The 24,738-nt window shown below is 41.4% G+C and overlaps 1 protein-coding gene across 3 annotated transcripts in view; it reads left to right on the forward strand.

Annotated features, from left to right (window-relative positions):
- The window catches only part of LOC122790723 (O-sialoglycoprotein endopeptidase), a 276,220-nt gene that overhangs the window by 249,827 nt on the left and 1,655 nt on the right, over positions 1-24,738 (forward strand). The gene's annotated exons all lie outside the window — the stretch shown is intronic.

Genomic DNA, 24,738 nt, shown 5'->3' on the forward strand with positions numbered 1-24,738 from the left:
TCAGAGAAATGTCTGCATTCTTTAGCACGTACTTTGGTATTGTTGCTGGACTAGGAGATTGTGCCTAACCCTTTGCATCTTATTTTATCTCAGCAGTCACGCAGTTCAAATCTTGATCCTTATGATTACTATGGAGAGCTTCCCACGTTGAGTGTTAGTGTTCCTGTGACCATTAGGTCCGTTAGTGTTCCTGTGACCATTAGGTCATAGTCCAAGATCTGCTTCAGTACTGTCACTGTTGTCTGGGTAAGAAGCATGACATCATGAACTGACATCACAGTCCAGGATCCATTTCAATACCATCACCATTGTCTGGGTAAGGAGCATGACATCAAGAACTGACCCAAGTGCCAGCATTTTAATCTGGCCACTCAGAGATGGAAGAAAGAGAAGCTAGAAGTCTACCAGATTTCACTTGAGGTAGCGGCAAGTGAGAGTTCTCACTTCAGAGCTTGGTAAATTAGATGTCATTGTCGCAGAATTCTTCATAAAAGGGATTCCCTGCCATGGGTAGGCCAGCATCCACCGGTATACCAAAGCCTTAGGATTTATAGACGTCGTTTGTCACGTCTATGCTCCCCACTCAAGGCGTAGGGCATAAAGGTGATGTACGGACTTGCATACCTCAGAACTTCTTTTCCCCCCTTTTTCCCTTCTCCACAGTCTGCTAGTAAAAGTTCTTCACACCTTGGGTTTGCATAGGCAGCTCAGATATTATTTAGATAAGACTAAGACCATTTGTAATTCTGAGCAACTTTTTGTTTCTTTTCATCCCAGATCTATAGGTTTGGCTGTTTCTAAGCAAACCATTTCTTCATGGATCTCCAAGACCATTTTTTGATTCTCCTTCCATGGGAAAAGCCTTTCTGCTTTTGTTAAGGCTTATTCTTCCAGGGCTGTAGCTTCCTGTGGTGCTTTATTCTAAGGACTGGATGTCAGTTCCATCCTTGAGGCTGCTATTTGGCCCTCTGTCCATATGTTTATTAAGCATTACAAATTGGATGTTTTCAGACTAAGAGCTGGCTTTGCCAGAGCTATCCTGCATGGTTTTCTAGAGGGCTCTGCTGGGCCTTCCTCCTTCCAAGTTTCCTGTTGAGCTTTTGTACTCTCCCTTTAGTAAAGAATACTTTAACAGTGATATTGAAGAATGCAGTACACTTGTGTAAAATCTTACCATAACAGTAGATGTCCTTCTCACTGTTGCAGTATTCTCTTCCCCCTCCTCCCTCTTCTGCTGTACTTTTTTTTCCTCCTTCTGGAGAGTGAGGGGGGGGACTTTTCCACTGGCAGGTAATTGCTTAGTAGTCCTACATTTGAGACCATCTAGGAAGATAACAAACCAACAGTCCAAAAAAAGGTGTAGAGCAGCTAAACATATTGGTAAGCCATAACAAAGTTCCAAATACAGTAGTAAAAAGGCACAGCACGACCATCCACATATAAACAGGTTTATTAAATCCAAGCTTTCGAGTCAAAGCTCTTTCTCAAGAATAAAACACTTCATTAAAACCACACAATAAGTAACACCAGCCAATCAAAAAGCGCATGTCATTAACTCATTAAGTACTTTGTAGAACACTTCTAAAATTTTAAATACATATCTGATTACTTAATAAGACTTCATTAAAAAGCTTTTATACACTATATTCTTATTGTTTTAACCTAAAAGCTCTAAATAATACATTATGTAATGCACTCTAACATATGCTTGCTTTAATTTTAAAATGGGTTTAATACTATTAACTTTATTCAACCCTGGGTAGTCATTTGATCTACATAAGTTTATCCACTTATACTTTGCCCTCTCTTTCATATTCACTAAGTGGATAAACTGTAAACAAGTCGGAGTAGTTGGTACTACTGTGACAGTGATCCACTTGAAGTACAAAAATGTACATTATGGTAAGTTCTGAAACAAATGTACTTCTCACTTTCTAGACATTTTACAGTTGCAGATATTTTTCTTGCATTGCAGGTGCACCATTAATGGTTACAGACAACATTATGACAGTCTAATTGTTTGAAAAAAAGTATAACAGCATTAAATATGTCGGTGGCACTTGTCATGCTGTGCACTGCAGTTAAAGAAAGCAATTCATGTTGCACTTCCCCAGGCATAACATGATGACCAGTTGCAGCAGATTGTACAGTCTCTGCTGTATTAATGTTTTCATCAAGTAAAATGCTTAGCGTGTCACACACAGAGGCCTTCAGTCATTTGCTTACTGGTATCAATTGCCATTTCATGATTTTGCCTTTGAGCAGTCCCTGCTGACAGTGGCATTTCTTCACAGTGCACAGTAATGATGACTATATAAATCAGGAAATAGTTCCTCAACAAAACGTAAGGCAGCCTTCATATACTCTCCATCAGGCAAGTACTTGTTTTTGTTACAGTAGTTAAAGTTGCAGTGGTACTTGCCCTTGTGGAAGGACCAGTTTTGCGGCTACATTTAGCAGTGCCCTATGTTTTTCTGATGTGCAGTGGTAATGCATCTGATATGTCGTTGTCTCTGTCATCAGTGCCAGAAAATTTGGCTTCATGCTTAACTGTGAAATAGCTCTGGAAACTGGAACTGTGACACACCACATTGTACTGGTTACAGATAACATGATCACCCCAATCGACAGTGCTCTTACCATTTGGCTTGAAACTTATCAATGTCTATTTCTCTTTTTTCTTCAGTTCCACAGTTAAATGCAATCGAATTCTGTAGTAGTGGGCTCATGCCTATGTGTATGGTTCTGCAGTTCAGCAGAATTGCATCTTGTCAAGATGTTGCCACACCACATGCAGCAGCAAGTGACCAAAACTTACATAGTGGCACATGTAATCTTGGAAAACGGTTTCGGTTCAGTTTCCTTAACATCTCCAGGATTGTTGCTTGAAAGTGCAGCATCATAAATTTTAATTTAAAAATTGCTCTTTTTTCCAAGATTACTGTTGCCTTTCTAACACTAAAAGAAGTCTTCAAAAGGGTATCCTAGAGCTCTTGCATGTCAGCAAAAAACACATTTATAAAATGAATAAAGTGGGGCAAAAAGTTAATGGCAACAAGGGCATTTTCACAAGGAACTAGGGCCAGTGAGCAAGTCCATAGTTAGTGCACACAGCCACTACCCAGCTACAGTGCTTGTGCAGTCCTCGCAGGTTTAGTGCTTCTAACTGTGCCCTCTGCCTCCCTCTGTTACCCAGAGGTAGCACACAAGCAGAGGTGCATTGCCAATTCCTCTACCTCCAGGTTGGGCATGCATTCTAGTATCTGATATTCAGCCCAGTCACCTTTGCAGTGAGGACTTTACCATTTAGTGGGCTAAAGCAATTGGACTTCTAAAGCTTCAGGGATGGTCACCTGTGGGAACGATGGAACTGTTGAGACTGTGCCTCGCTGTCATCTCCATCATGATGTCTGTTATCTGCACTTGTTCATTCTACACTCCAGTTCTGAATACAGATCACCCACCAAGTCCTTGTACAGAAACAGCCAATGATATGCGTTGCTGGAATAGCCTATAGCAATACTCATGGAGGAAAACAATACAATACTGGATGATCTTGTTATTAAACAAAATAATAAATTAACAAAAGTGACTTCGCTTCTTCCAAGATTTCCTTCCCTGTTGCTATATCATCAGTCCCTAGTGAAATATTACTACCTTTAGAGCAAGGGGACTGCCATTAAGAAGAAAGGCTTTCTCCCTTCCTTTAAGTTGTAGGACCTCAGAATGGTAATGTAACGTATCTTTAACTAAACCAAATGGTAATTTATTTTTATTTTTCTTCTGTTCCCAGAATCTTATTAGCAGTGCTGACATTACGGATGCTAGGTGAGCAACTTTTCAGAGGTTACTGACCAGCAGTGGTAGAATCCTAATGTGTCCCTTTCATAAATGTGTCTGTGTTGAAGGAAAGAAAACCTGCTGTCACAGTTTTGTGCTGACAGGTGAAGGACAACTTCCTGACCCTCGAACAAAGACTGTAAGAAATTGTGCTACAGTCAGCATCTTGTTACATAGAAGTACAAATAAAAACAGAAAACACTGTTATTTCTGTAAATGTCATGTTTGGTATCTAATTTTAAATTACTACGAGGGACAAGGTACAGACGTAGAAACCACAGGCTGCACCAGAGAAGTGAGAGAAGGATATTGATCTTTTTTTAAATAAACTGTGTTCTGTCTTCTAGAGCTTAGACGTATTTGTCTTTTTTGATTCATATTTACCTATTCTAGACTATGGTTTGAAACCTCTGTAGATCTCCTTTACAAACCTTTGTCATGACTGTGTAAGTGCCTGTCTATTAATAAGTCACTCCAGATTCATTTACTGCCTACTATTTTGATATACAGTGTTAGAGGGATTTTTTTTGTAGCTGCTATTATTTCCAAACTCTACTCTAACTTATAAATTTATTCAGTAAGTATATTTATAGATTTCCATTTGTTTACTGGGACAGTCCAGCTGAACTCAGAAAAACCTATTTTCATTGGAGACCAGGGAAGAAAAGCTCTTTAACAGTTTTTACAGAACAGAATTTTAGCTTCAAGAGTTGTAAGCAGTAATACAGATGGCAATAAAAAAGGGTAAAATAAGATCACAAAAATTAGAAAGTAAAAGAATTGCACATATGCATGCACAAGCACACACACCCACATGTATTTATGTAGTAAGCTAGAAGTGTTGTAGTCAAGGTAAAAAGGACTTGGAGCATAGTGTGCAAGTAGGGATGAATGTGTAGAAAGGTTAATACATTGGTGTGAGCAGTTTAATTAGGAGTACTTACTTCTGTAGAAGGTGTAGTAGTTTTAGTCGAAATTGGGGAAGAAGTAAAGATCAGAGTGTGACCCAGTGGCTGACATTTCTAGGTGGATGTCTGATTTATTTTGTGGACAAAGAATTGGTCTACATCACCTTTCCTTTCCTGGAATGAGTTGGTACTGCTTGTGATAGGACTCAAATGTAATGGTTTGTTGTTGCAGTGATGGTACTTCAAGATCGTCATCCAGATGTGGTTAAGTACAGTTGCCATGACAATAGATCTTGGAGATCTCACTGTGAGAGTAAAGCTGTCCTGCCTGTCTTATGCATTCTAACAATAGATCTTTGAGATCTCACTGTGACAGTAAAGCTGTCCTGCCTGTCTTTTGGATTCTAACACAGCCTCCACTTTGAGATTCCCTGTCCTCTGAATGAGTAGCCATGTCATGCGAATATGCAACAGTATGTTGTGAGTGGGACTTCAGTGTTTTATCCGTCAGCCTCTGAAAGGTGAGTGAGGCTCTGTGTATGATAGATGGTAACATTGTATACTGAAATAGACCATCAGAGGTTAAAAAGCCTTTTCTTTTTGGGCAGAGAGGGTAAGAAATATTGACAGTATGCTTTCATCAAGTCTGATAAGTTTCTAGCCTTCTGTAAGTTTTCTGCCAGCTCAATTTTGGGCATGGGACAGCTGTCACATGTTGAAATGCTTTTCAGTCTTCCTTACAAAATCGAATACTTTGTTAGGAGTTACCAGAATTGAGCTGCTACTTTCACATTCTTCTGTCATGCCTAGTTTGAGCATTTGTTGAATTTTCTTTTTGACTGTATTTGTGATTCTGGTACTCTTAAGGATTCATCTTAACCTTCATTTCAGGTGTTGTCTGTATGTTGAATTCTTTTAGTTAAGTTTTTTTTTTTTTGAGGATACTCCTTTGTTTCTTAATAAAAAAACATTTCCTGCTTTTACAGTTCTGACAATGATTTTTCTAATTTCACTTCAAGTAGAGATTATCTGATCTTTCTTGTGTGAACTTCCAACTTGCAAGCTTGGCTTTAACACATTAATGTGATAAATTTGCTTAATCTTTCTGTTTCTTGGTTGTCTAACCTTATAGTTAACTGCATTTATTCTTTCCATCACGTTAACTGGCCCTTACTAATTGACCAGAAATTGGTTTTCCATGGTGAGCACTAACACCTGATTTCTTGAGTTAAATTCTCTTAGTCAGGCATTCTTCTGTATATGGATTTCTTGGGCTGTCTGCAGGTAACCCCTTACTTTGGGCATTATGAGCTGTAAGGTATTCCTCAAACTAGCATACTTCACTCTATCACCCTTTTTAAATATCATCTTGCCCTCTTCCCAAGTTTCCTTTATCAGTGTTTACCAGCCCACTCTGATGCCTACCATGCAGAAGTTTAGATGGAGTAAAGCCATGTTAACCTTGTGGTACTTGTCTGATTGACCATAGTAAGAATGTTTATAACTAGTCCCAGTTTCCCGTCTGCCTCAAAAACTTTCCTTGCCATGGGTTTTAGTGGTTTATTACATCTTTCTACTAACCCACCAGTCTGCTATGATAGATGGTGTCTTCAGCTGTTTTAAAGCACTACTATTACTGATGCAGTACTCTTGACAGAACAGAAAGGGAGTGCCTTGGTTAACAAGCATCCCTTTCAAGATACCCAATATAAAGAATGACAGTAACAGTTCCCTGGTTGTATCCCGAACCTGGAAATTTGGTGGCATAATCTGTTATCACTAGTATGTGCTGATACACATTGCTGATGGCTCCATGATGTCCTTAGCAATAAGTATGAATGGCACTTCAATAAGAAGTATTGGGATTGAGGGACTTTTATCTCCAGGCATGGGATGCAGTTTTCTAGCTTTCTGAGCAAGTGGCGGCTGATACTCTTGCCTTAGTTTTGCCTATCCCCAACTGATCTCCTAACATGTAACTACTGGGTAGTTTCCATCTCTAGTGTCTTATAAAGTTTTGACACTAGTAATAGATAAAAACTTTTTTTTTCTCTTTCATTGCTTATGCTGTACAAGAGGTCAACTTTTAACTCAAAATAGGAGTGAAAACTAAAGGGATGATCCTGTTCATGAGCTTCCTGTGCAACCTTAGTTATGTTCTTTCTTGCAGTACTTAATACTTTAAAAAGGCACAATGGGAAGATAATACTTAAAGTTTGTGGTATAGTTGTAAGTCAGCTAACTCTGGTTACTTTGCCCAGTATCTTGCCTCAAGATGGAGGTTGCAGCTTCTTCCTCCAAAAATGTAGGTACTCCAGTTTCTTCTTTGTCTTCCTTTGCAAAGGGCAATTGTAAAAAAAATATATATATATACGTGTATATCTATATCTATCTATATATATATATATATATATATATATATATATATATATATATATACACACTCACATAAATGTGTATATATATATATATATATATATATATATGTGTGTGTATAACACTTTAACACCTGCAGGTTTAAACTGTGAAATTAATTGGAAGTATTTGATTTAATTGTTTAATTAGTTGATTATACTATTTTATATAAATACATGAATTTTGTGATGTTTGTTACTCCTTGAATGTGCTGTAGCTGAGGTGCACAGTAGCCCGGTTTTTTTTATGATTTATTTTTTGTCTAATACTGCTTTAGGCTCTAGCCATTCATTTGGACTGAAGCTAGCCTTTTTGTTCTTTTGTGCATGTATTTTGTGCTTGCAATGGTGTTACTTAAACTACTGTAATTTTATTCGGTGCAATTTTCAGAACAGTATCCATGCACAAATAGACTGCAGATTGCTGTTTAGAGGGAGAATAGTGCGATTTTTCCATTTTTTTTTACTGGCCTGACCATTAAGCCAATGTTTGGTATTGATCTGGCTAGTTTTTTTGTCTCCTGATTTGATAGTCTGCGTGCCCCCCATCTACCCCTTGTGCACCTAAAAGGCACAGAAATAAATCATTAAATTGCCTCAGCGTATGGCTTATGACTCCACAGTAGCCTTAGGCAGGCTGTTGAACCACTTGCTGCCTTGTGCCTTCACATCCCCTGATGTGATGTTATTACCGCAACTGTGCATAACACGAGGATCAGACGCATCCTCTGGGGCTGTACTGTTGCCTGGTACAGGGGAAGTCAGGGGTGTAGAATCTTACCAGTGTTGAAGGTCTTCCCCCATGAATGTAGTGCTTGCAAAAAAAAAGACAGAAGACCCACCACGTTGCACCACAACGATCTGTTGTTCAGGCAGTTGATTACGGGGTACAAACCCAGGTTATGAGTAATACCGGCAGTCTTACCACTATTCGACCACCCAAGGATCCTGATTTTGAAGGGAATCCAGAATCTGAGATTTCAGGCATGGCAGTCTGATCAGTCCATTTTCTCTGAGGACTAACAGGTTTAGAAACACAAACAGATATTTTCCTTTCCCAAATGCTGCCTAGATTAAGGGATGTATTGATTTGGGAGCATTCTTAGCTGCCCTGAGATCAGCAAGGGTATATGATCTTTTGGGGGATAAGGCCTCAGATGTGGTGACCTTCTCTCCATTCATCCCAGTGTTGGAGGATGTTGAAAAAAATTTGCAATTCTGCTTTGCTGCCTAAAAAAGTGTTTAGGTAATTCAGGGTGTGCTCAACCATACTTGGTCTCCAAGACACCCCCCCCCCCCCGTCTGCGGACTCTGCTTTTGTGTCCCCACTGACCTCTTCCAATTAAAGGACTTTCTTTATCAAACCCAGTCCCTTTCGGTAGCCTAGGTGAGTGGCTAGAATCTCAGGGAAAGAATCTGGCACAGTTCATCACAGTAGCTTTTAAGGTATTTAACTGCCAACTCTTTATGTGGAAGTTTTTGTTTACTTGTATGTATAGTTTAGATGAATTTGCTACATTGTTACTTGCTGAAGAAAAAAGTCTATGCCAAAAATATTGTTTCCAATATTTCTCAAGTGTCTAAACATGCTGTAAGGAGGACATTGACAGAGACCAATACTGTTTCTAGAAATGCAGCAACATGTGGTGAAAAAGAGATATGCTTGGTTGCAGAATCAAAACTTTTTCTGAGTTAGATGAGATTATGAATGCTTCACCTGATTCTGATTGTGTGTTTTGTACAATAACTAATCAGATCTTTAAACAGTGGGATGATGATGGTAAACTGGTGCAAGGGGTGTTGAAAATGTTCCATATTACATTTCCATCCAGTAAGGTAGGATCATTTTCAGTGGCCCAATAAACAAGTCCCAGCTAAACAAAAAAACAAGGTTCCAAAAGGAAATGGAAGGACAAGAATTCTGCCAAAACTAAGGTGAGTATTCTTGCCTAAAAAGGATACCCCCCTTCCAACCTATGACTATGATGTTGCACATCACCTTTCTTTCCCAAGTCCCTCTCTGTGTACCCCATCTTGAAAGTTAGCTGTTAACAAGGCAGCCTGGTTATCAGTTGTCTCAGAGAAATCGGTGCCCAGCATCAATGGTAGAAGTTACCAGACTTTGTTATTCCCTCCTGTACTCCAGCAAATGCTGGATTTTGATGGTCATAGAACTAGTCCCTCCTTTGGAGAGAATGAAATATTTTCTACTCCAGAATTTTCCTGGTTCCCAAAAAAGAGCTGTTGTGGAAACCGGTGATGGACTTATCCTTTCTGAATACCTTTGTCAAGGTCCCCAAGTTTAAAATGCTCACCCTGCAGGTAGTGCTTCCTGTTTTGGCAGACCACTGCTTCATGGTAACCCTGGACCACCATATCCCCATTGCTCATCTCTTCAGTAGATGTCTGAGATTTGTTTCTGGCTTGTGCTGTCAGTTCCCTGTATTGCTCTTTGGGCTATCCACTGCACCTCAAGTGTTTACCAAATACCTTGCTCTGGTAGTGGCCCACTGTCTGACTCTTGGCATTCACATTTTTCCTTACTTGGACAACTTGCTGATCTGTGCAGAGTCTGTATCCAGGTGCCTGGAATTGCTAGAGAAGGTCTCGACCTTAGTGTCCCAGCTAACACCTTTGGAAGTTGTGTCTTCCATGTTGTCTTGGGCGCTTAGTCGATACCAACAAAAGAATGCCCTTTTTTCACAAAGACAAGGTCCTCTCATACCAAATGATGATTTAGGAATTTTCCAGGAGGAATGATGCCTTGGCAAGCGAATTCCTAAAAATTGCAGGACTGATGTCATCTGTGATTCTCATGATACCATTGGTCCATCTCCATATGGTAAAAATGCAGTGGTATGTCTGGAATTGTTGGGACCAGCACTTACATTTCTTGGAATCTCAGTTGCTGGTGCTGCCTTTCATCAGACAGGAGTTAGTGCTGGAGAGCTCAGTTGAGTATCAGTCTAGGACTTCCCTTTTCCCTCCTGTTCTGGCACATTCTGTCAAGGCAGATTGTCCAACTTCACTTGGGGAGCTGTGTTATTGGGAGAGCAGGCCACCTGAAGGCCCAAGAACTCATGGAAACACATTAATATCAAGGAAAACATTGGCTGTGATCTACGCCTTAAAAGTCCTTCACCACCTATAGACTCTAGGTCCTCCGCTTGTGGTTACAGACAATGCCATAGTGATGTGGTACCTCAGTAAACGAGGTACAAGGTGCTAACCTCTGTCTCAGTTGGCAGTGATTGCCTGGAAGCTTGCTTTATGTCATTCTTTGACTCTTAAGTCATCCTACATCCTGTCAGAGCAAAATGTCATGGCAGACAGACTAAGTAGATCCTGGATAGACCCACACATGTGGCAGCTCAAGGCAGTGGCATTCCAGGATCTAGTCCAGATGTAGGGAATGCCTCAAATAGATCCATTAATCTCCTTTCCAAATGGACAGCTGGAGAAGTTCTGTACCAGACATTCTTGCAGCCATGCTTGGAGAACAGATGCATTCTTGTTCACTTGGATACATCTAAATCAACAAAAGAGTGGCTTCACCAGAAGAAAGTTAAAGTTTTGGAATGGCCCGGCCAGAGCCCATACCTAAATCCAATAGAAAATCTGTGGGGTGACCCGAAGAGGGCTGTGCACAAGAGATGCCCTCGAAATCTGACAGATTTGGATTGCTTTAGTAAGGAAGAGTTGGCAAATATTGCCAAGTCAAGATGTACCATGCTGATAGACTCATACCCAAGAAGACAGAAAGCTGTAATTAAATCAGAAGGTGTTTTAACAAAGTATTAGTTTAAGGGTGTGCACACTTATGCAAAAAGCTTATTGTACGTTTGCTATTTTTTTTTTTATATTTTTTCCCCCTAACAGATTTGTTTGTTTTTCAATTGAATTGTGCAGGCTATAGGTCATATTAAAGGTGGGAAAAGTTTGAAATGATTTATTGTGGTCTCATTTTTTATATCACAACAACCTGGCATTTTAACAGGAGTCTGTAAAGTTTTTATATCCACTGTATGACTTCACAACTTATATTCAAGGTAAATCCATAAGTAAATAACACTTCTAGTACTCCAAAGATGAATTCACAACTGTTAATTATGGCATCCTCCGGAGCCTTTACTCTTGGTTTGCAAATCCACCTTCATGTGAAGCCAGCCTGTCTTCCTGTTTAAAATACATGCCTTATAAGAACCTCTAAGAGGTGATTTGCATTTGCTTAGGTAATACCAAGTTTCATTATAGTATTAATTGTATATATGCCATTATATAGGTGACTAATGCTAGCTTTTTCTACCAGAACTCATATTTAAAAAGGAGACCTTGTACAAGTGAAACGGTCACTATGCCATCTTTTGTATATACATAGATACGCGTGCGCACACACACACACACACACACACATATATATAAATGTTTGTGTGTGTGTATGTATATGTGTATATATATATATGTATATATATATATATATATATATATATATATATATATATGGGTCTAGGTTAGAAGATCGACAGCTGATATAACCGACAACAGATTAGCGGGGCAGATGATCGACACTGGAAGACCGACGCTACGGATGAAAACCCACGCCAGGGATAGTGAGTTGGAAACAAGGCTGTGTGAGTATGCGGTGACGGACGCTAGGGTGCTACTAAGGTAAGTGTGGATAGTGACAGTCTGTGGGGATAGGGTGGGTTATGAGTTAGGTTAGGGCTGGGTTAGGTAACTGTGCTGTAGTGGTATTTTTTGGATTAGGGGTGGGTTATGAGTTAGGGTTAGGCGCTGGTTATGTAAGTGTGCGGTAGTGGTATTTTTGGGTTAGGTGGGTTAAGTGAGTTAGGGTTAGGCGGGTTAGCTGAGGTGCGAGCAGTGACGGACCTTAGGGTAAGGGTTTGGGTTAGGGTTGGACATAGTTGTGTGTGTGAGGTTTAGTGTGGGTTTGTGAGGATTTTGGTGTGCTTGTGTTCTGTGTGTGGTTTTTGGATAAGGGGATGTGTTTTGTTAGTTGATTGTTGTTATTGTGGTGTGTGCAGTGTGTGGGGTTTCGTGTTTGTGGACCGTCGGTTACTTGTTTGTCGGGCATGTGAGGTGTCGTGTTTATGGTTTGTCGATAATGTGGTGTCGATGTTTTTGTCGGTGAAAGTGGCTGTCGATCTTATGACCTAGAACCATATATATATATATATGTATATATATACGTGTGTGTGTGTATGTATATATATATATAGACCATATCCCCATTGCTCATCTCTTCAGTAGATGTCTGAGACTTGTTTCTGGCTTGTGCTGTCAGTTCCCTGTATTGCTCTTTGGGCTATCCACTGCACCTCAAGTGTTTACCAAATACCTTGCTCTGGTAGTGGCCCACTGTCTGACTCTTGGCATTCACATTTTTCCTTACTTGGACAACTTGCTGATCTGTGCAGAGTCTGTATCCAGGTGCCTGGAATTGTTAGAGAAGGTCTCAACCTTAGTGTCCCAGCTAACACCTTCGGAAGTTGTGTCTTGCATGTTGTCTTGGGCGCTTAGTCGATACCAACAAAAGAATGCCCTTTTTTCACAAAGACAAGGTCCTCTCATACCAAATGATGATTTAGGAATTTTCCAGGAGGAATGATGCCTTGGCGTTTAATTCCTAAAAATTGCAGGACTGATGTCATCTGTGATTCTCATGATACCATTGGTCCATCTCCATATGGTAAAAATGCAGTGGTATGTCTGGAATTGTTGGGACCAGCACTTACATTTCTTGGAATCTCAGTTGCTGGTGCTGCCTTTCATCAGACAGGAGTTAGTGCTGGAGAGCTCAGTTGAGTATCAGTCTAGGACTTCCCTTTTCCCTCCTGTTCTGGCACATTCTGTCAAGGCAGATTGTCCAACTTCACTTGGGGAGCTGTGTTATTGGGAGAGCAGGCCACCTGAAGGCCCAAGAACTCATGGAAACACATTAATATCAAGGAAAACATTGTCTGTGATCTATGCCTTAAAAGTCCTTCACCACCTATAGACTCTAGGTCCTCCGCTTGTGGTTGCAGACAATGCCATAGTGATGTGGTACCTCAGTAAACAAGGAGGTACAAGGTGCTAACCTCTGTCTCAGTTGGCAGTGAGTGCCTGAAAGCTTGCTTTATGTCATTCTTTGACTCTTAAGTCATCCTACATCCTGTCAGAGCAAAATGTCATGGCAGACAGACTAAGTAGATCCTGGATAGACCCACACATGTGGCAGCTTAAGGCAGTGGCATTCCAGGATCTAGTCCAGATGTAGGGAATGCCTCAAACAGATCCATTAATCTCCTTTCCAAACGGACAGCTGGAGAAGTTCTGTACCAGACATTCTTGCAGCCATGCTTGGAGAACAGATGCATTCTTGTTCACTTGGATACATCTAAATCAACAAAAGAGTGGCTTCACCAGAAGAAAGTTAAAGTTTTGGAATGGCCCGGCCAGAGCCCATACCGAAATCCAATAGAAAATCTGTGGGGTGACCCGAAGAGGGCTGTGCACAAGAGATGCCCTCGCAATCTGACAGATTTGGAGTGCTTTAGTAAGGAAGAGTTGGCAAATATTGCCAAGTCAAGATGTACCATGCTGATAGACTCATACCCAAGAAGACAGAAAGCTGTAGTTAAATCAGAAGGTGTTTTAACAAAGTATTAGTTTAAGGGTGTGCACACTTATGCAAAAAGCTTATTGTACGTTTGCTATTTTTTTTTTTATATTTTTTCCCCCTAACAGATTTGTTTGTTTTTCAATTGAATTTTGCAGGCTATAGGTCATATTAAAGGTGGGAAAAATTTGAAATGATTTATTGTGGTCTCATTTTTTTATATCACAACAACCTGGCATTTTAACAGGAGTGTGTAAAGTTTTTATATCCACTGTATGACTTCACAACTTATATTCAAGGCAAATCCATAAGTAAATAACACTTCTAGTACTCCAAAGATGAATTCACAACTGTTGATTATGGCATCCTCAGGAGCCTTTACTCTTGGTTTGCAAATCCACCTCCATGTGAAGCCAGCCTGTCTTCCTGTTTAAAATACATGCCTTATAAGAACCTCTAAGAGGTGATTTGCATTTGCTTAGGTAATACCAAGTTTCATTATAGTATTAATTGTATATATACCATTATATAGGTGACTAATGCTAACTTTTTCTACCAGAACTCTTATTTAAAAAGGAGACCTTGTACAAGTGAAACGGTCACTATGCCATCTTTTGTATATACATAGATACGCGCGCACGCACACACACACACACACACATATATATATAAATATGTGTGTGTGTGTGTATGTATATGTGTATATATATATATATATATATATATATATATATATATATATAAGTTATAAATATAACTATATTAAAATATAAAATGCCTTCCTTTAATTTCATATAGCTGATTTAGTCAAAATACAATAGAAAGGAACATTGAAGCCTATGTAGTAAAGATGTCTTTATTGTTTGACTATCTTAAAGCATTGAGTCCTTTTACATAAGAACATCTTCATAATTTAGCTTCAAAATAGGAATGATGGAAGCATGTTCATTTAAACCAGGGTTTACAGTGACATTCAAACAAAATTGTCAGTTTTCAGTAGTCCCCCTCCCCAAAACAGGAAAAAAACTAAGAATAGCAAAAACAGTTTACTAAAGTTCTCTCAAACCTTTGTGTTTATAATGCATCATTAGGATTCCCTTTTAGGATGTCGTGGCATTGTTCATAAATACTTTTGCTTAATGTCCTTTCTGTTTTGCTAACATAAAAAGCAAGGCAGTTTGTGCATAAAACAGTATGCACCCATTACAGTTTCCACGTTGTGGCATAATATTAGCACTGCTGAAAGTCTGTAAAATATTTTTCCATAAAAATCTAAGAGCACTGATGACAAACCTCTACATTTATTTGTACCCATCATAGTAGTCACCTTGACTTTAATGTTAGATTTGCTGCTTTCCAAAATATATTTTAAATTACTGGAGTTCTTATAACCAAAACTTGGCTTGTAAATTCCTTCATTGATTAAGAATGCACCAATTATTTTAAATAATTTCTTTTAGTCTATAACTCCTGTGTTATATTCGACAGTCAGTGCCCTCTCCAAATTTTTATTTGCTTTTAGCTACCATGGCAGATGTAAAACCTGTTCTCGACAATGGTGAAATATCTATCCTTCTTCTTTTGAGAGTTTCATTGCTAATGTTATTTTTTCTGTCATTTAAAAAGTTCATATAATCAGAAATCAAATGGGACAGTCTTCTAAATTGATCTGAAGTAGTAAACTTCATTTGATCATCAACCTGTGGGTTCCGGATCCAATACGGATCCGAGCTGACAGCTTACCAAGCTAAAGATCCGCGCGCCAACCCCCCCCCCCCTTACTCATACTACACTGCAACCTCCTTCCAATCCTCAGATCTTGTTTGCTGTGGCTTCGCCAAGACAGGATTCTTGAGCTCTAGGCAGGTAAAGCAGGTTTGTTAGACAAACTTTAGATCTGTGTGGTGTAGCGTGTGTACATAGTTAATCTTTTTCCATCTTTAACCTCTGGTTTTCATAAGAAAAAAAATATATATATATATATATATATATATATATATATATATATATATATATAGTAGAAAAGAAAAACTTTTCACTCATTATAGGCCTCTTCTCCCGCCCTTGGCATATGTGTGTGTGTGTGTGTGTGTGCGCTTTTGGCTAGTTAGCCTTGTTAGTGTAGGGATGTCGGAGTCTCAAAAAACGATTTTCTCTAACTGCACAGAGTGTGGTCATAAGCTGTCGCTGGATGATGGTCACACTCTGTGCGTTGTTTGTTTAGGGGTTCCACATCTCACCTCTGGCTGCAAGATATGTGCAGCATTCAACCCCCAGGCCCTGCGGGATCACAGGACCAAGCTGATTCTGGCTGGTCTTCTACCAGTAGAATCAGCCACCTCATTTGCTTCATCTTCTTTAGTCACGGCTGTGGCTGTTCAGGCTTTTGGCCCTCCTCCCCTGTCTGGAACTCCCACTCCCACTTCCAAACAGGGTGAGAGAGAGGCCAGGAAGGAGAAACACAAGGAAAAGGATAGAGAGAGAAAAGGAGAGAGATAGAGACAGGGAGAAAGGTCGCAGGAGACAAGCTGACTCTGATCCGTCACCACCCCCCCTTCCACTAAAGTGATCTCTACTCCGGAGAAAGTTGCTAGGCCATCTTCCCCTCAGCTCCATTCTCCCCTGAGCCGGAGGAGAAGGCTCGGCCCGCTTCAAAGTCGTCCTAGCATCAGCCCTCCCGGCTGGTGTCGGTGGCGTCCTCAAGATCCACAAGGAGCCTCTCTGAAGCGAACATGAACCGGATGATGAGAAAGTTCCTGCAGACTCAGTTGCAGATGGGAGTGTTGCTGACCCCCCCTCCAGCCAGAGCGGGGAGTTCGGCTTCGTTTGCCCTGTAGCTACTTCTCCGATTCACCCTCGGGTTTCGGATTCCCTGGATCCAAAATGCCCCGGAGTCAGGGGGTCGGCGCCGATGGTTCCTCCAACCTCGACGCCAGCCATGCCCTCGAGTCTGTTGGATCCCTTGTCGGATCCGAGCTCTCAGAGCCGAGATCTGGGCATCGGATCCGAGGTGATGAGTGTCATCAGCCCCATTGTGGTCGGGGCATACCATCTTTCTGGGTCTGAGTGTTCCAGCCTCTGCTCCGATCCCCTCATCGGATCCGAGTGGCATGGCTACCCGCCACACCAGTTTCAGGGAAGCCGGCTCCTTCGGCATTCGTTGTGTAGAGGGTTCTCTGTGGAGGACCGAGACCCCTGACTCTTTCCTCGGAGTCCACCCCCTGCACCCTCGCAGCTGAGTTCGACTTCCATTATCCAGTCCTCCCAGGGACAGCCTGTGTCCGATACGCCCCAGACGGTTCCCCTTGAGGAATATGAGACTGTTTGTGAGCCCTCCCCGGAGAGCCCCAATGCCAGTGCAAGGGGAGGCACATGGACTCCCGAGTCCCTCACTGAGGATACCGACTTGGAGGAAGGGAAAGGCTCCCCCAGATTGCCCCCCAAAGAAGTCTCCTTCAGAGACATAATGGAAATTCTTCACCAGAGTGGGAGCTGGTCTGCCCAAAAGCCTTCCTCGGACGAGTCTGTATTTCTGGAGGCAATCGACGCAGGCCCATCTACCTCTTGGGTGTCCCCCCGCTCACTTGACCCTCTGGTGGACCTTATTACCACCAGAGCTTTGAAGGAACCGGACAGTGTAGAGCCAATACCCAAATGACCAGATAAAGTATTGAGCCCTTCTGCTGACAAGCCCACTTGGAGTAAGGGTTCCCCAGTTGATGCCATGGTGCTGGCGGCGGCCACCAAAAAGGAACTGGCCCAGGAAAAGTTCCTCTGTGCATCCTCTGGATAAGGAGTCTAGGGTGATGGATCATCCTGGAAAGCGGACTTTTGCTTCAGCTACCTTTGCTATAAGGGTGCTGAATTACATGGCCCATGTAATTAGACTTCAGGGCGAACTTGTGAAAGAGTATGCAGAGTCTTCCCCGGAGTCCATTTTGGCCAAGGATAAACGGACATTCTCTGCTCGTATGGCCACTCTTAAGTCTGTTTCAAATACGTCCATGCATTTACTCTCTCATGCCACTGAGGGAGCCGCTAGGCGGCTGGGTCCGGTATTGCCTTAAGGCATCATACCTGCCTCCAGCTTTGAGATTTTTCAGAACCTTTCAAGGCGTCCTTCACGAATGCCCCTTTTGACAGTTCGACCTTGTTCGGGAAGACCTTCCGAGATACGCTAGTCCAGAGCGAGAAGGATGGGAAACTGCTTTCGGGATCCGCTTCTCCAACTCTCAGTGGTCTTTCTCCAGGAATCAGTGAGGGCGGAAGCAGCTGTGGTTCCGGATGTCTCAGCATTTCCGGAACGCTGTGGACTCATTCTCCCCTAGAGGCAGTGGGGGGACAAGGTGGACGCCAGCCCAGAGGCAGATTGGGACCAAAGAACTTCGGGTCACGGGAACCTTTTTCCGACCGACCCACACAGCAGCCCTGAGGGGTTGCCTGACTGCTCCTCTCTGGTGGCAGTCGGGGGCATTTTTCGAGGCACTTATCCCAGTGGGAGTCCATAACGTCAGATCGCTGGGTGCTTTGAATAATATCCAGAGGTTATTCTATTCCCTTCATAAAAAGTCCTCTATCCACAAGGCGCCTCCTGGATGTCCCACCCGCTCAAAGGGAGGCGGCAGCTTTGGAAATAGAAAAGCTGTTAGACAAAAGAGCAATCCAGCCAGTGCCCCCAGACCAGTCCAGATCAGGCATCTATTCCAGGTTCTTTTTGGTGCCAAAAAAGACAGGGGACTTGAGGCCAATCCTCGACCTATTCACAATGAAACTGTCCATTACCAAGGAAAAGTTCCGGATGGTTACAATACAATTCAGCCTGCCGTTCTTGCAGGAGGATGACTGGATGTGCTCGGTAGACCTCAAGGATGCGTACTACCATATCCTGATGGACAGGCGATCTAGGAGGTTCCACCGCTTTTGGCTAGGAGCCAGTCACTACCAGGTCAGGGTCCTACCCTTCGGTCTCACCACAGCCCCCAGGGTGTTTACCAAGGTCATGGCAGTTGTAGCGGCCCACCTGAGACTTCAGGGCATTCAGATCTTCCCGTACTTGGACGACTGGCTCCTCACCGCCCCCACCAGACATCAACTTGTGCTAGCCAGAAATTCCTTTCTTCATTTGTTGAATCGGATGGGCATTACAATAAACCTCTAAAAGTCTTCTCTTCAGCCAATTCAGGTTCTGGACTTCATAGGGGCAAGAATAGACTGTCTTCAGGCCAGGATATTTTTGACCACAGACAGACGTCTGAGCCTGGCCCTACATGTCTTGGTGCTTCTTCAGACTCCAGCACCCCCAGCGGAGTTGGTCCTGAGAACCCTAGGGTCCATGGCAGCAGCTATAAATCTGATTCCTTGTGCACGTGTGCATATGAGAGTGTTACAGTGGACGTTATAAGTTCAGTAGTCTCTAGACTTTCTGATCCCTCTAAGCAAAGTATGCAAAGCTTCTCTCATGTGGTGGCTTCAATCCCAGGATCTGCGAGAAGGATGCCCCTTTGTTACGCCTCAGCCCCAAGCCACAGTGACCACGGATGCCTCCCGCTTTGGGGGGGGGCATTGCTCGGGCAGAATTGTCTAAGGCACGTGGACCCCAAGCAAGACCGTTCTTTATATCAATATTCTAGAGATGAGAGCAGTCCTTTTAGTGTTGCAGGCCCTTCATGCCTCCCTTCCTCTGGGAACTATTGTGATCCAGTCAGACAATATGTCAGTGGTCTGGTGCATCAGTAAACAGGGCAGAACCAGGTCCTATCCACTTTGTCGAGAGTCCACCAACCGTTTTCTGATAGCAACGCACATCCCAGGTTGGTCCAACATTTTGGCAGACAAATTGAGCAGGACTATTCTTTCACCTTACGAGTGGTCTCTGAACCCTTATGTAGCGGAACAGATCTTCCTCATGTGGGGTCAGCCTTGCTGTGATCTCTTTGCATCGCCGTCCAACATGAAGTGCAGTGAGTTTTTCGCTCTGATTCCCCCGAGGGTGGAAGTCCCCAGAGATGCCCTTGTCCATGCTTGGCCACCTCGTCTTTTTTATGCGTATCCCCAGCTTCCTCTCATGACAAAATTCTTACAGAAAGCTCGTCGGTTGGGGAGCAGGGTTATCCTCATAGCCCCATACTGGCCTCGTCTGGTGTGGTTCCCTTGCCTACGCCTCATCTTCTAGCTCGGCTGTGGATATTGGATCCCATTCCGGATCTCATTTGTCATCCCTCACGAATTCCTCCACTGAATCTGGACAGTCTCAAGCTCACTGCTTGGTTGCTCCAGTTCCATTAGTTGCCAGGACTCCTGGTATCTCTTCTCCAATTGTCCATTCTGGTAGCGGCACACAAGTCCTTTACCAGAAAAGTGTACAGTAGTAAATGGAAACGTTTTTCCATTTGGGCTTCTCAGATAAATTTGGATCCTTTTACCGCTCCAGTTCCAGCGGTGTTAGACTTTTTGTCTCATATTTTCCAGCAAGGGGCCAGCTCTTCCACAGTGAAAGTCCAGCTGGTGGCTATATCCCATTTTCATGTAGGGGAAAATTCAGGTTCTCTAGCTGCTGCCAGAATTTGCAAGACCTTTATTAAAGGTACTTTTCTACTGAGACTTCCTATCAAACACCCTTCCCCTCCGTGGGATTTGACCTTGGTTCTTCAGGCCTTAGTTGCGCCCCCTTTCGAGCCCGCAGCTTCAGTTGACTTGAAATTTTTGTCGTGGAAGACAGCATTCCTGGTAGCTATCACTTCAGCCAGAAGAGTGTCGAAGCTTCAAGCCTTGTGTATGAAATCCCCATACTTAGTTTTTCATAAGGATAGGGTGTCTCTCAGGACTAACCTGTGTTATCTTCCTAAAGTTGCTTCAGAGTCAAACATAAATCAGTCTATTAATCTGCCTGTATTTTCCCTAATTTTCAAAATAAAGGGGAATACAAACTTCATTTGCTGGATGTTCACAGGCAGTTATGTTTTTACTTACATAGGTCCAAACCTTTCCGTAAATCTGATCAGCTTTTTGTTTCCTTTGCTAAACCCTTTTTAGGGAAACCGGTTTCGAAGGTGACTCCTCGCTAAATGGAGTTCTCTTTGTATTTTACAAGCATATAAAGAACTTGGATTACCAGAACCAGACGGGGTTCATGCTCATTCTACTTGTTCTGTGGCTACTTCTGCTGCATTCTAGTCTAGAGTTTCCCAGGATGACATTTCTTCATCATCTACCTGGGCTTCCTGTCACTTTTATTACTCATTATAAGCTGGATATGGTGTCTAGAGGAAGGGCTTCTTTTGGCTCTGCAGTGCTCCGGAATATTCTTCCTTAAGGGCCTCCCAAGATTACGGGTAGCTGGGGGACTCTGCCCCACAGGTTGATGATCAAATGAAGTTAGCTACTTCAGGTAAAGAAGTTATGTACTCACCATAACGTTCCATCTGAGTAGTTAGACTTCATTTGTCATCAACCTTCCCTCCCTCCTTCCCCCTGACCTTAGTGGTTTATTTCTCTGTTTGGGCTCGATGTCCTGAGTTTGATGAACCTGGTTTATGTCTTCAGGTCAGGTTTTTATATCTTAGGTTGTTGTGTATCACGCAGTGGGTGGCAAACTTGATCTGAGGATTGGAAGGAGGTTGCAGTGTAGTATGGGTAAGAGGAGGAGCTTGGATCTCGGATCTTTAGCTTGGTAAGCTGCCGGCTCGAATCCGTATCGGATCTTGAACTAACAGGTTGTTGACAAATGAAGTCTAACTACTCAGATGGAATGTTATGGTGAGTACATAACTTCTTTTTCTTTTCCCCAAGCTGTTTTTCAGAGAGAATGGATGTGAACTACTAAAATGTAAATAACTGTTAATAAAAGTGGGTTTCCTATAAATAGTGGAAAGGTGTCCATTTTCCATTAATTTAGCCATAGTATTGAAGTATTTACTCAGCTTTACCATGTTTGTAAGTACATTTTAGAAAGTTGGTAGAATGAGTATAGTTTAGAAATTCTTTTATCATTTACTGCTCCATGCCATAAAATAAAAATATTGTTCACAAATTGCAAGTGCATGATTAAAATAACTCAAGTAATTAAAATGAAGTACAAATTTCTTTTCCCAACTCTGCAAAACCAAATTAGTAAATGTAGCAGTACAAGTTGCACCTTTGGGTTGCTTATAAAGTTCTCCTAAGCAAATCATGTTACTTAAAAAATCTACATCTGTTTAGGCCTCATAAAAGAGACTTACCGTCAAACTGGGAATACTTGTGAATAAATCTGCTACGTCAGTAGTCAAATATCACTCCTGAAAAGGTCTTATGTCAATCCCCTTAAGAAATTCCAAGAATCTTTCAAAATGTGAGGCGTCTTCCTAAAACCAGGTTTCAGAAGTCTAACAATGAAGGCAGTAAATGGATAAGACTTGGCGCCTTGAGCCTCAATTATAGATCTAAAGGGGAGTTTTTTTATAATCTTTTCTATCTTAGGTAACCCAAACATAGATGAAATAATAGGGTTGGGATTCTTTTAGAAATATATAAAACACTTTCTGAAATTATGCCTTGTAATGAGCAGTCTTCTAATCTGAGATCAATATTCCTAAATGCTGTCATGACTTTCATTTCTAGATACCTGCTGGTCAATCTGGTTGTCTTTAAGAATTTAAAAATAACACTAGAATAGTCAATAACATCAAATATAATAAAACTGCCTCCCATATCTAACTTCATTATCCTTAGGATTCTGTCGTTCATTAAATTATATAGTAATAAATGTGATGTTGTCAGTCTTCATCCCTTCTTGACTCTTTGGTAAGGTTCTGATCCTCAGAACCAGTCCGACCGTTGCATAGCTCGCGCCAGGCAAAAAAATCTCTTAAGCTACTAGTCTGCCCATAATGCCCCTCACTATATTACCTCAGATCGTTTGCAAGCTCTCAGAAACAAAAAATATTAATGTAAATCTGAAGTCATGTCCAAGGTGCATCTTAACAGGGAAACCCAGAACTGCATGTCGCTCTACCAGGAGTCCAAAAGAGGGGGAAGGTGAGGTGGGATGCAAGAATGGATGAAAATCGACAACACGGATGGAACGTTATGGTAAGACATAACTACTTCTGATGTTGTTGATCTTCATCCATTCTTGACTCTTGGGACAGAGTCCTCTGCTACCTTAATTTTGAGTGGCCCTATGGAAGGATATTCCTGAGAACCATAGACCCAAAGGAGGCCCACCCCCTGGAGACCATATTCAATTTGTGGTGAGTAATAAAGGTATGTGGAGTAACTCATGTTGCAGCAGTGCAAATTTCGGACATGGAAGTTTTAGAATGGAAAACAGCTGAAGTCGCCATAGATCTGTTATAGTGAACCTTCACCGGCATAGGAAGTTTTAGGTTCTTTTTTTGTGTAAGTAAAGAAGACGCAGTCTCTTAGCCATCTAGATAGAGTAACCTTAGAAACAGGTTTGCCCAAGGTTGTATATGCAAAGGACACAAATGATTGTTCTGATTGTCTGAATTATTTAGTTCTGTCCAAGTAAAAAAGTAACTGCCTATGTACATCAAGAAGATGTAAGCAGTATTCACCTTTATTAACATAATTTGGAAAGAATACTGGCAAGTCTGTGGAGTGATTGATATCGACTTCTGAGATCACTTCTGGAAGGAATGACTAGTTTCTTCTGAGTGACACTCTGTCTTTATGAAAAATTAAACAGGGGCTTTAATAAAGCCTGTAATTCAGAGACTTGTCTCGCTGAGGTGACAGCAATCAGAAGAAGAGTTTTCCAAGCAAGAAACTTTGTCATATGTCACTGCAGGTTCAAAGGGGGGTAATGTAAGTGACTGCAAGACAATAGTCAAGTCACTAGAAATGTACAAAATCAGAATGATGAGCCTAGATTTTTGAATGGACCCATTGAACATCTAGCTAACACTACAATCGGTTTTACCAGTAATCTTAATTCTGGGACAAATAATTTTGAGGTTTTAGGATGTAGTATTTGATACTACTGACCCTTTAGCATTTCTCCCTTTACACTGGTTGGAGAGAGAGGCAAACTGACAATCAGGAGGGGAGCAAGACAGTATTCACAGAACTATGTGAATCAGGGAACCAACTTTATACCTAGAAGCCGCAACAGTCAAGGAAGAAGATGAGAAAGACAAAGTGGACGGTTTAACTAATTCTAGCATTTGCTCCCGCTCAGTTAGGGAAGAATTAAAGAACAGGAAGGGATTTTAGTTAGGTTTAGAGGTTCTAACATTTTTAATTATAGCAGCCTTCAGATCACTTATGATTATTTCTCCTTAACTGGCAAAAGGTTTTATATTTGTACTCAGTTACATTTTTAATGTGGTGGATTCTGTTATGGAACTGATGTCATAAACTAGAAAGATTAATTTAGTGATTATATTAAATGATTATATATTTTTTTCCTTTTGAGAAGAACAGTAGTTTATTTAAGAAGAAGACCACATATACACTCAGTCCACACCACATTGTTCAAACCTTTGAGGTTGCATGTATTAGGACCATTTATAAATGAATTATTTTGGGAAATTCTCCCAAATTTAAACACTTTATTAAGGAAGAAAAAGAAGTTATGTCTTACCTTAATGTTCCATCTGTGTTGTCGATCTTCATCCATTCGTGTCAGCAAAAAATCTCTTGAGCTACTGGACTAGTCAGTTTCTATTATTATAATTGTTTGAGAAAGGTTTAGGGTAGATTGTATTATTTTTGTATTGTTTTTATCCCTTATTAACTTTTTTGACTTCTTATTTTTAATTGCATCACATTGCTTATCAGTTTTCATAAAGCTGTTAACATATTTGTGAGAACATGTATGAAAAAATAAATCCTCCTTGCCTAAATTTTGCCATTTAAGTCATAGATTGAAATAAGCAGTCTTTGAATTAAATGATTGTTATATTTAACTAAAGCACATATCAGTTCAAGTCCATGTCTAGTGAACTTTTCA

The sequence above is a fragment of the Protopterus annectens genome, chromosome 16.part0 (genome assembly GCF_019279795.1).
Source record: "Protopterus annectens isolate FY-2018-M chromosome 16.part0, PAN1.0, whole genome shotgun sequence".
In the NCBI taxonomy this organism is placed as follows: Eukaryota; Metazoa; Chordata; order Ceratodontiformes; family Protopteridae; genus Protopterus; species Protopterus annectens.